The 11,661-nt window shown below is 43.5% G+C and overlaps 1 protein-coding gene across 1 annotated transcript in view; it reads left to right on the forward strand.

The window, feature by feature from the left end:
* Positions 1–23: 23 nt before the first annotated feature.
* The window catches only part of SERAC1 (serine active site containing 1), a gene marked incomplete in the record, with an annotated part of 69,002 nt that continues 57,364 nt past the window's right edge, over positions 24–11,661 (forward strand). Inside the window, 1 exon segment of the mRNA XM_027774689.1 lies at positions 24–324.

The raw sequence follows: 11,661 nt of genomic DNA on the forward strand, positions 1-11,661 counted from the left end.
GGGTGGCCGAGGGCGTCGGCGCAGCCGGGCGTGGCGGGGAGTGGGAGGGCAGCGACTCGCACGGCCGGGCGTCCCCCGAGGGCGCACAGCCCGACCTACCCGCTGACCCGCTCTGGTGCGTGGGGTTTTCTTTCTGGTCCTCCGGAACCTGGCGCTTCTCTCATGGTCCTTCGCTTCTCTGGTTGCTGTTGCGGCCCAGAGGAGAACACCCGCCGGTCCATCATCCCGTGCTCGGAAAGATGGTGACAAGGAGGAGGAAGAAACAACCTCATCATTCAGATCTGAGCCTTCCAGAGCACAGCTTCTTGCTCGCTCTCGGACCCGGAAAGTGACTAGAGTGGGTGCGGATAGGTCTGAGCCCCTGGTAATGTTCACTTTACGCGTGAAAGACCCCAGAAGATGCTGAAGTTGATCCCTTTCCCAAATTCTGATTTATAATCTGAGGGAACTCTCTTATTTTTGTCGGTGGAGTTGGGAGGTTCTTGTTTTCTGTTACTTAAGTTGTACTTCCCTAGCGAAGCCCATGCATGCCCTCACGTGTGTGTGGGTGTGACTTCTCAGCTCTTCCATTTAGTTCGCACTTCCCATCCCTTACACCCCTTCCTCCGATGGCTTTGTATTATTGCGCTCTCTTTTTAAAATTTGTCCTCAAGTATAGCTCTTCTCAAGCATCTCTTCTTGGCGTCTTTGTTTTCTTCTTGCATACCTTGCCCTCCTCGATCTTTTCATGAATTCTTTCACTCACTCTTGAGCTCCAGGTGCTGGATGGATGCCTGCACATTAAGGACCTGAGAGTGAGTAATCTAAACTCCACCTCTCAGACTAAGTAGGTTTTCATCTCTGACCCACACTTAAAAACCTGTCTGTCTATCTTCCTTCCTTCCTTTCTCTCTTTCTTTCTTTCTTAAATTGCCAGAGGGAGAGAGATGGAAGGAGAAGGAGAAAGCACCCTGCAATGAACACAGTAATCCCTTTTCCATTTTTCCCAGTCCTGTTGGGATTTAGGGTGTGCATGCACATCTGCCGGGTTTGTTTTTCAGGCTACCAGGCTAGGATTTGAACTGTGGTGGGCCCTGGGGGATCTGGCTCCTTTAACCACTAGGTCACAGGCAGCCCTGAAATATTTATTTTTTTCTGTGTTTCTCCAAATGGTCTAGATTTAAGATGTCCATTCATTTATTCAGCAAACCTTTTTTGTGCACCCGGTAGGTGCCATACACTTTTTATAGACACTTGTGATACAGTAGTAAACAAATAAGTAATTTTAGTGGAGGACCTGAAAACACTAAAATCGCTTAACAAGGTTCTAGGTAGTGACAGAAAACATTTAATTTTTTAAAGTTTCTTTCTCTTTGTCCTCCTCTCTTTCCCTTTTTTTTTTTTTTTTTTTTCCTTTTCTTCCTTTCCTTTCTTCTCTTTCTTTCTAGAGAGGTATCCCCAACAGTCTCCATGCTGTGATCTGCCCCCAGCCTCAGTCAGCCTGGGATCAGGTGGCCCAGCATGTTCAGAGCAGTCTGTGGATGGGATCCGGAGCCCTTCTGAGTGGGTCAGCCTCATGGAGCATTGTGTTATTGCTGCACCACTATCCATCCTCTCGAAATGCAGCTTTGGTTATAGGGTATCAGAAATGGCCTTCAGGAAGATTTCTGGGGGAGGAGGGGAAACAATTTTCAGGCTGTACATTGGAGTGCTATCCTATGTAGCCAACCAAAGTTCAATTTCTTCCCCCAGTGGCTTGAAAAACACACTGAGTGCTTGTGTGTGCTTGACCAAAATGCTGAGGAGTTGGAGATAGAGAAAAACGGATTGTGGCATGACCATACCCCATGGGGGGGTGATGCTTTCTGTTCTCTCTCTGGTGAGCTGACATAGTCTCTGGCAGTAAAAAGAACATTAAAAAAGTTTATCTTAGCAATAATTAACTAGAATTTTAATTTAAAAAGATTCTATTTATAATAGCATACAAATCTAAAGCTATCTAGGAACAGATCACACTGAAGTTGTATAGTTCTTTAGGGAGAAAAATGATAATACTCTATTGAAGCATACAGGAAAGTCCTAGTAAATAGAGAAATATGCCATGTTTATCAGTGGGAAAACTATTGAAAAGATGTCAGTTTTTTCCAGTTCTACAAATGCACTGCAATGTCAGTTAATATCACTTAATTCTTCTTTTTTAATGGAACTTAACATGCTGAACCTGAAATTTATATGGAGAGTGGAACAAGAATAGCTGAGTTTTGAAGAAGCTGATTCAATAAGATCTCGCCCTAAAATATACCAAGTGTTAATATAGAGCTATAATAAAGACAGTATGGTGTTGGTTCCAGATAGAAATGTCGACTCATGGAGCACAGGAAAGAGCCTGAAATAAATCCGTGCACACGTGAGCTCAGCATACTTCTGAGTGCTGTTAGAAAGCAGGGGGAAAGCATGTACCATTCAGTAATAATGCTGAGATATGTGGTGTTCATATGGAATAAAAACAAAATTAAATTCCTACTTCACACCATTCACAATCCTAATTTCCAGATAGGTTAAAAACCTAAATGCAAAAGATACTCATGGAAGATATTTAGAAAAAATATAGGAGACTATTGTCTCTAGGAAAGATTTCTTTTTTTTTTTTTCTTTGTTGTGGTAAAATACACAGAAGATTTACCATTTTAACCATTTTTAGGTATACAGTTTAGTGGCATTCACATTGTTGTACAAGCATTACTACTATTCATCTCTGGAACGTTTTCATCTTTGGAAAGATTTCTTCAGTTACTAAAAGCACCATTGAGGATGCTGTCGTATTACCCCAAACAAGAGCTGATCGTAGCTGGAACTAGACTACAGTGCTAGCAGTAAGATGGAGGAGGCCGTATGGACTTGGGTTTTTTTTTTTTTTGAGAGATTTTTGCTATAAGGTGCATGCACTCGCCAGAAAGACAGAGAGAAACAGAGATATAGAAAGTGAGAAATCACCCCCTGGCGGGATGGCTACACCAAAAATCCCTTCTCCTCCATTCTCAGGATCTTGGGCACACGTGCACACATGCCCAGCGCAAGTTTAAGCCTCTGGGTCCTGGACTCAAACCGCGGTCAACTATGTGGGAGTCCAGCAACATAGCCATTATGCCAACTGCTGGTTTCTCAGGGTATGTTTTAATGGCAGAGAGCACGGGGTGAAGGGAAAACGTGAATCAAGGGTAATCTAAGGTTTTGCTTGGACTACAAGGTAGATCATATACTGTTTTCAGTCAAAAACCATTTATCATTTGATTAATGGTGATGGAAAAAAACGAGTGGGGAGAAAAAAATGAAGAAATCCATTTTGGACAGTTAATTTTGAACGTCTTATTGGACACCCATGTGGAAACATCTAGTAGCTGCTGGATACATGAGTTTGGAAAGATTGGGGCTAGAAGTAAATTGGGAAATTAAAAAAATAATAAATTGGGATCACTGGCATATGGATGTTTAAAACTGTGGTGAGTTAAGATTAGACTCTGCTGGGGACCAGCAGTGGACGTAATGGCTATGTCACTGGACTCCCATGTAGCTGATCATGGTTCGAGTCCCAGACCTGGTGGCTTAAACTCACGCTGGGCGCGTGTGTGTGCGTGCCCAAGATCCCAAGGAGAGAATGGAGAAGGGATTGCGGCGTGGCCATTTCTCCCAGGGGGTGATTTCTCGCTTTCTGTCTGTCTCTGCCTTTCTGGCAAGTGTACGCACCCTATAGCAAAAACCTCTCCCCCCCCCAAAAAAAAAAAAAAAAAAGATTACACTCCACTGGGGCAGACAGGTGGCATATTATTTAAGGTATTGGATCCTATACAGCCAGCTCTGCGATTCTGGTCCTGGACATGGAGGCTTAAAACACCAGATGTGTGGACACGTGCCTAAGATCCCAAGGGGAGGATGGAGGAGAGGGGATTGTGGTGTGGCTATCCTTCCTGCGGAGTGATTTTTCACTTTGCTTCTCTCTGACCCTCTCCAGCACACACACTCTATGGCAAAAATCTTAAAAAAAAAAAGATCAGCCCCAGCTGTATTACACAGTAAACATAAGATAGAAATGACTTAAATATGCATGTGACTTCATAGGCATGCAGTCCAGGGCTGGTGTGGCAGCTGATCCCCGGTCTCGGGGTCTCGGATTCCTGAGTCTCGCTGCTCCACCCTCCTCAATATGATACCACATCATTATGACGGCTGCTTTCACTTCAGCTTTTAGTTGCTCATTCTCACGAGAGGGAAGAAGGAAGGTGTAGGAGGCACATGTACCCCTAGGACAGCTCTCAAAGATTGCACGTTGTACACCCTCTGACAGGCCATTGGCCAGTCCTTACTGACTACACCTAACTAGAAAAAAATTGAGGTGGTACAATCTTTCAAGTTTTCTGTGCATAGCTACAGTTTAGATTTATTAACAAGAATGAAAGTGGGAAATAGTGTTTAATTTCAGTCTGAGTTCTTCTCCAACCAGGCCAATGAAACTGTTGGGTTGTTGGAAAAGTCATGACAGATTTTTTGCATAGAAAAACACAGAAAAATATGTCATGACTTTTCCAGTGACCCAGTACCATTATGGAGGTCCCAGTGACCTCCCTGTTATTAAATGTAATAGAATTTTTGAATATTTGTTTCACTTTGTACTCATCTTTCCCTTTTTTGTTAAAGTTTTTGCCATAGAACACATGTACTTGCTGGAGAGAGAGACAGAGAGAGGGAAAGTGAGAAACCACCTCCTTCCCCACAAGGGGGAATGGCCATGCCACAATCTCTTCTGCATTCTCCTTTCAGGATTTTGGGCACAAATGCACACATGCCTGGCATGATTTTCAAGCCACCAGGTCTGGGATTTGAACCATGGTTGGCCATGTGGGAGTCCAGTGCCTTAACTACATGCCATATGCTGCTCCCTATATTCTGTCCCTTTTAACTTTGTGTTCCTGGTCTCCTCAGAATATCTCTTCTATTCTCTATGTAAAATCAAAGTTCAGGTTTGTGTAATCATAATCCCAAAGGCTTTTTAAAATAAAAATTGGCATGCTGACTCCAAAATTATGTGGATGTGCCAAGGACTAAGTCCATCTTGAAAAGGAAGAACAAAGCTGGAGCATGTATACTACCTTGCTTTAAGACATACCCTGAGGGACCAGCAGTTAGCGTAATGGCTATGTCATTGGACTCCCATGTAGTCAACTGTGGTTCGCGTCCTGGACCGGTGGCTTAAAACTCACGCCAGGCGTGTGTGCGTGCGTGCCCAAGATCCTGAGAGGAGAATGGAGGAGAAGGATTGCGGCGTGGCCATCCCTCCTGGGGGGTGATTTCTCACTTTCTGTCTCTCTGTCTCTGTCTGTCTGGCAAGCACACGTGCCCTATACCAAAAGCCTCTTAAAAAAAATAAAAAAGAAAAAAAGACATACCCTGAAGCTGTACTAATCAAAACAGTGTCACATTTATGTAAGAATAGACAAGTGGATCAGTGAAATGGAATAGAAAGTCCAGAAATTGATCTTTACTTGTGTATAGTCAATTGATTTGTTTTCAGTTTTATTATTTTTATTTTATTATTTATTTTTTGAATGCTCTAAAGCCTGCATGCTTGCAGGAAAAAGAGAGAGAGGGAAAATAATCACCACCCCCCGGCGGGGGGATGGCCATGGCACAGTTCCTTCTCCATTGTCCTCTTGCCGTTTTGGGCATGCACACTTATGTACCCTGCATGATTTTCAGGTCACCAGATCTCTCCGTCTTTCTCTGGCAAGCCGGGTAATGGCCATGCCTCAATCCCTTCTCCATTTACCTCCTGGGAACTGGGGCATGCCTGCACTTGCACCTGGTATGAGTTTCAAGCCTGGGTCAGGGGCTTGAACCGTGTTCGACCATGTGGGAGTTCAGCACCTTAACCACTACTCCACCTGCTGGCCCCAGAGGGTCAGGTCTTAAATTTGTTGTTGTAACAGTACTCAAAAACCCTTGGTTTTTGGAGCGTTTTGGATTTTGTATTTTCAGATTAGGAGTGCTCAGCCTATATAATGTACACATTAAAAAAGCTAAAGTTAGGCTGATCGTATCAAATATTGGCAAGGATGTGGAGCAGCTGGAATTCTCAAGCTTGCATTACTGGTTACATTGTAAAATGGTACAGTCCTGTTGGAAAAACATTTAGCAGTGTCCCATAAAATAAACGGTATATCTGCCAGGTGACGCAGCCATTCCACTCCTGCGTATACCCCAAGAGAAGTGAAAACATGTCGGCAAAAGGACTTGGACCAGAATGCTGACAGTGGCTTCAGAAAGGCAAAATACTGCCCAACCCTTAAAGAGGTCCATATTGTAATCCTTGGGACCTGTGATTATGTTGTTATATGCACAAGGGACTTTGCAGGTGGAATTAAGGTTACAGACCTTAAATGGGATTATTTTAGATGATCTGGGAAAGCCTAATGCAACTACGTGACCCATAAAAGCAGAAGAGTTAGAGAAGGGCAATACTAAGACATACTATTGCTAGTTCTGAGATGTAGGGGATGACATACACAGACTAGAGGGAGGCCCGTAAGAGCCACCAGGGGCTCCCAGATAACAACCACCAAGGAAACAAGGACCTTAGTCCTGCAACTGAGTGGAACTAAATTTAATTTTAAGTATATTTATGTCTGTGTTTCATGAGAGAGAGAGAGAAGCATCCTCAACAGGGTCTCCTGCCTTGCTCTCCCCTGCGCCTTTCCCTAGCCAGCTAGGATTGTGGGCATGCGTGCTCACGCCCAGCATGTACAGGTTGACTGGGAACTGAATTCCAGTCCCCCACGAGGCTTCCAGCCTTGCAGAGAATGTGCTTCTGCCATGACACTGCAGCTGACCTGAGTGGACGGACAAGTGCTGCAGCTCACCTGGAGGAGCCACGTTCTTCCTACAACCTGAATGAGCCTGGAGGTTATTCTCAGAGCTTTCAGTAAGGAGTGCAGTCTTGCCAGCACTTCAGAATCACCCTTGTGAAACTTGGAGCACAGAAATTAAATTTAGAATGGTGCTTAAAAATCTAGAACCTTGGGACCAGCAGTTGGTTATGTCTCTGGACTCCCACCTAATTGACTGTGGTTCCAGTACAGGACCAAGGAGTTTAAAACAACGCTGAGTGCCTGTGTGTGCATGGCCGGAATCTCAAGAGAACAGAAGGGATTGCGGTGTGATTTCTCGCTTTCTGTCTCTCTCTCTCTTTCTGGCAAGTACACACACCCTATAGCAAAAACCTCTCCAAAAAAAAAAAAAAAATGTTTTCTCTGTCTCTTTCTCATGGAGAAAAAAAAAATACATGCTTATGATTCACAAGTTTATATCTGTAGATTAAACCTCTCTGCTTTACTCATTGGAGATCTCACATGAATATTTTACGAAAACTTTAATCTCAACATTGAAATCAAAACTTCATTCTTTATGCCATATTTCTTGCTTCTTCCTGTATTTTCCTATTTTTGTATATATAGAAATCCAAACCAGAAACTGAGAACTGTATTTGTCTTCTCCCTCTTGTCTATCCCTCCTCCCATCTCTAATTCAGCTAGTTATCATGTTTGGCGATTCTGTTCTCTTAATGTCTTCTATTCATTTCTTCTTTATCATTAGAACCACTGCTTTAATTCAAGTACATTTTTCTTCTTGGTTTTTGTTAAAAGCCTGTTTTTTTTCTCATCAGTTCGGCTTATCTCGAACCTTATTTTACATGTGGTTAACACTTCTTTAAAAAATAAAAATGTTGAGGTTAGCAGGTGGTGTGGTGGTTAAGGCACCGGACTCCCAAATGGCTGACCATGGTTTGAGCCCCAGCCTGGTGGCTTGAAAAATCACACTGGGCATGTGTGCTTGCATGCCCGAAATCCCAAGAAGAGAATGAAGGAGAAGGGATCGCAGCATGGCCATCTCCCCTTGGAGATGATTCCTCACTTTCTATGTCTCTCTCTTTCTGTATCTCTCCAGCAAGTACATGCACCCTATAGCAAACCCCTCCAAATAATAATAATAATAATGTTATAATGTTACTTTTTTTCATAAGACTAATCTTCCAACAATTTCCCATAACCCAGGGTAAGCTTCAGACTCCATAATGTAGCTACAAAGAACTTCTGTGATTTGAGTAGCCCTTCGTACTCTCATTCAAGAGAATGAGTTGAGAGAAAGGAAGAGAGGTCTTGAAAAACACGGAACAAATCTGACCTAACTGCCAGAGGTGAAATATCCTACACCTGAATAGGCTGTTTTCTTTTTAAGTGTGTTTGGGATATCCACCAAGATAGACCACATTCTGTGTTGTAAAATAGACTTCAACAACGTTTAAGAATTGAGCTTATCTAGAGCCTGTTTGCTGGTCACAATTAAGCTGTAAATTAATAAGATAAAAACATAATTAAGTGACAAATCAATAAAAGATCTGAGAAATTGTTAAATATTCAGGGATTGAATAACACTCTTTTAAATATTCTATGGATCAAAGAAGAAGTCACAATGAGCAGAACATTTTTTTAAACAAATTTTTTTTTATTCCACTTGTTATTATTTTTTTAATATGACCAGAGAGAGAGAGAGAGAGAGAGAAAGGGTAAGTGAGAAAACAGGCCGCCAGGGACCAGAAGTTAGCGTAATGGCTATGTCACTGGACTCCCATGTAGTCAACCACGGTTCGCGTCCCGGACCCGGTGGCTTAAAAACTCACGGGTGCATGTGTGTGCATGCCCAAGATCCCAAGAGGAGAATGGTGGAGAAGGGATTGTGGCGTGGCCATCTCCCCTAGGGGGTGATTTCTTGCTTTCTGTCTCTCTCTCTCTCTTTCTCTCTCTGTCTGGCAAGCGCATGTGCCCTATAGCAAAACTTCTAAAAACAAACAAAAAAAAACAGGCCGCCAAGTCTAACCATGGTCAGCCATGTGGGAGTCCAGTGCCTTAACCACCATGCCACGTGCTGATCCCAGAAATTAAAAAATATTTTTAATTAAATGAAAGAGGAAACAAAACAATGCCAATTGACGTATTAAAGTTTGAGATATACAGCCAGAAGTCAGAAATTTTTAACATTGAATACTTTTATTAGAAAAGAAGAAATCTTAGATCAGTGATCTAAGGTTCAGTTTTAAGAAAAGAAGAGCTATTTGAAATTAAAGCAGAGGAAGAGAATAATAAAGATAAGCAGAAATCAATGAAACCGATAGTAGAGAAATGAGTAATTCAGTGAAGCTGGTTCTTTGAAGAAAATGAACAAAATCGGTAAATCTGTAGCTGGACCAGCCAAGGACAAAAGGAAGAGACAGGGCCAAACTTGGGACTGCAGACATCACTGCAGACAGACGTGGGGGCAGAGGGTGGTGTGGTGAAGGTGCTGGGCTCCCATGGTGGCCGCCCGAGGTTTGCATTGTAGACTGCCAGCTCGGGAGTCATGCATGGTGCGTGTGCATGCGTGCCCAAAATCTCAAGGGGAGAATGGAGAAGGGATTGTGGCATGGCCATCCCCCCGGGGGGAGGTTTTTTACTTTCTCTCTCTCTCTCTCCCCCTGGCAAGTACAAGTGCCTTATGGCAAAAACAGCAAAACAAAACAAAGCAAAAAAAGACGGTATGAGAATATTAAAATCTTTTAAGCAAGAGTACCAGTTCTAAATTCTACATTTAACTCAGAGAAGAACTGGAACACATGCTAATTTTATAAGACCTGCATTGCTTTGATATGAAAACCAAAGACATAGGAAGATTAGAGATAAATAGTGTGTGAAAATAGGTATAAAAGTCCTTAACAAAATACCGGCAAATCAGATTCAGCAGTAGGAAATGAATCCTTACGTTCACAGGAAAACCTACATGCAGATGTGATTATAGCTGCTGTATTTTTAGTCACCAAAGTTGGAAACAAGTTGTGTTCCTCAGCTAGGGGATGAATGGCCATATAAACAACCGATACGTTTTAAGTGAAGGAAGCAAGATTCATAGGCCACGTTCTTTGTGATTCCTTTTAGATGACATTCTTGCAAAGGCAAAACCAGGGACAGGAAACAGATTGCTGGCCTGCAGAGCTGAGTCTGGAGAGAGGTTTTACCCTGAAGGAATATGGAAATGTTTGGGTTGATAGAAATTTCATATTTTGGGACCAGCAGTTGGCATAATGGCTATGTTGCTAGACTCCCATGTATTCGACCACAGTTTGGGTCCCAGACCCAGTGGGTTAAGCTTATGCTGGGTGCATGTATGTGTGTGCCCAGGATCCTGAGGAGAATGGAGGAGAAGGGATTGCGGCGTGGCCATCCCCCCTGGGGGGTGATTTCTTGCTTTCTCTCTGTCTCTATCTTTCTGGTGAGTGCATGCCCTATAGCAAAAAAAAAAAAAAGAAAAAATTCATATTTCGATTTGACTGGTTGTCAAAACCCTTGGAACTGTATTTTAAAAGGGCTGAATGCTAAATCTTAATAAGGCCTTGACAATGAAATAATGTACGTAAACAAAATTGATTTATCACTTTTTCTTCTGAAACACAGAGAATGTGAAGGATTCTCAGTAGATAACGCAAAACTACTAATTTTCTAGAGACCAGAATTTTAAGGAACAGTGCTTAGATGATGGGGAATTACGAATTATCTAAAGATAGAAAGCAGGGGAATAACGTGAACAGATGTCACTCCCTGGTGACCTGAGTGAGTGCTGTTTCTTTGTTGGGGGAAGACACTGGGGACTTCAACAGGGAGGTGGGAGAGCTGGCTGTAGCTGCAGGACACTGGATCTAGGGAGAGTCTTGTATGTGCTCAAGTTCAGTCATTCCGTGAGAGAGACAGACAGCAGCGCCCCCTGGGGTCTAGGCATGGTGCTGCACCCCTAGCCTCAGCCAGCCGGGCATCTTTGGCACTCAGTGCCCAGCTGCTCAGGGAAGTCAGGACAGGAACCTAGGACCTTCTCCTGTGGGTCCCCGTCGGGAGCATCGTTTATTATGGCTGCTCCACTGTGTCGCCCTTTGTTTTCAGTGTTTGATGGGAGGACGGTAGGTATTCAGTTTTTCATTCGTTTTCCCAGGAAGCGGAGAGAGGGAAAGGGTGTAGCTTGAGAACGGCAGTTTATAAACCGAGGCCCCCACAGAAATGAGAGGAGGAGCTCTAGAACACAGGTGGGGCATTTCCCTAGAGAAAAGACGAGACCATTTTCTCAGACACTGGGAAGGACACTGCAGGTAAACATCCATTTGGAGTCTAGAAAAGGTGACGTAGATAAAGCCTTCCCGAGTTGGCCCCTGGGAGTGGTAGGAGCTGCCAGGAGTGGTGACGGTCAAGGTGGGGCGGGAACACCAGGTTGTAATCCAGAAACATTTCTATAGAAGCTGTTCTGTGACAAATGAAATCTCAGGAGAAAGTCACCAAATTCCTAAGACCTCCCCCAAAGAGTTTAATGTGATTTCTTATTTCACATAACTTCCACTTTAGTACTTAGTTTGATATTTGCCCTTTTGTGTTCAATTTTGTTAAAAAGACCTCCCCTTTTGGGAACCAGTAGTTAGCGTAATGGCTATGTCGCTGGACTCCCATGTAGTCGACCGCGGTTTGCATCCCAGACCGGTGGCTTAAAACTCACGCTGGGCGCGTGTGCATGCGTGCCCAAGATCCCGAGAGGAGAATGGAGGAGAAGGGATTGCGGCGTGAC

This window comes from Tupaia chinensis, unplaced genomic scaffold (assembly GCF_000334495.1).
Source record: "Tupaia chinensis unplaced genomic scaffold, TupChi_1.0 Scaffold000468_1, whole genome shotgun sequence".
Taxonomy (NCBI): Eukaryota; Metazoa; Chordata; class Mammalia; order Scandentia; family Tupaiidae; genus Tupaia; species Tupaia belangeri.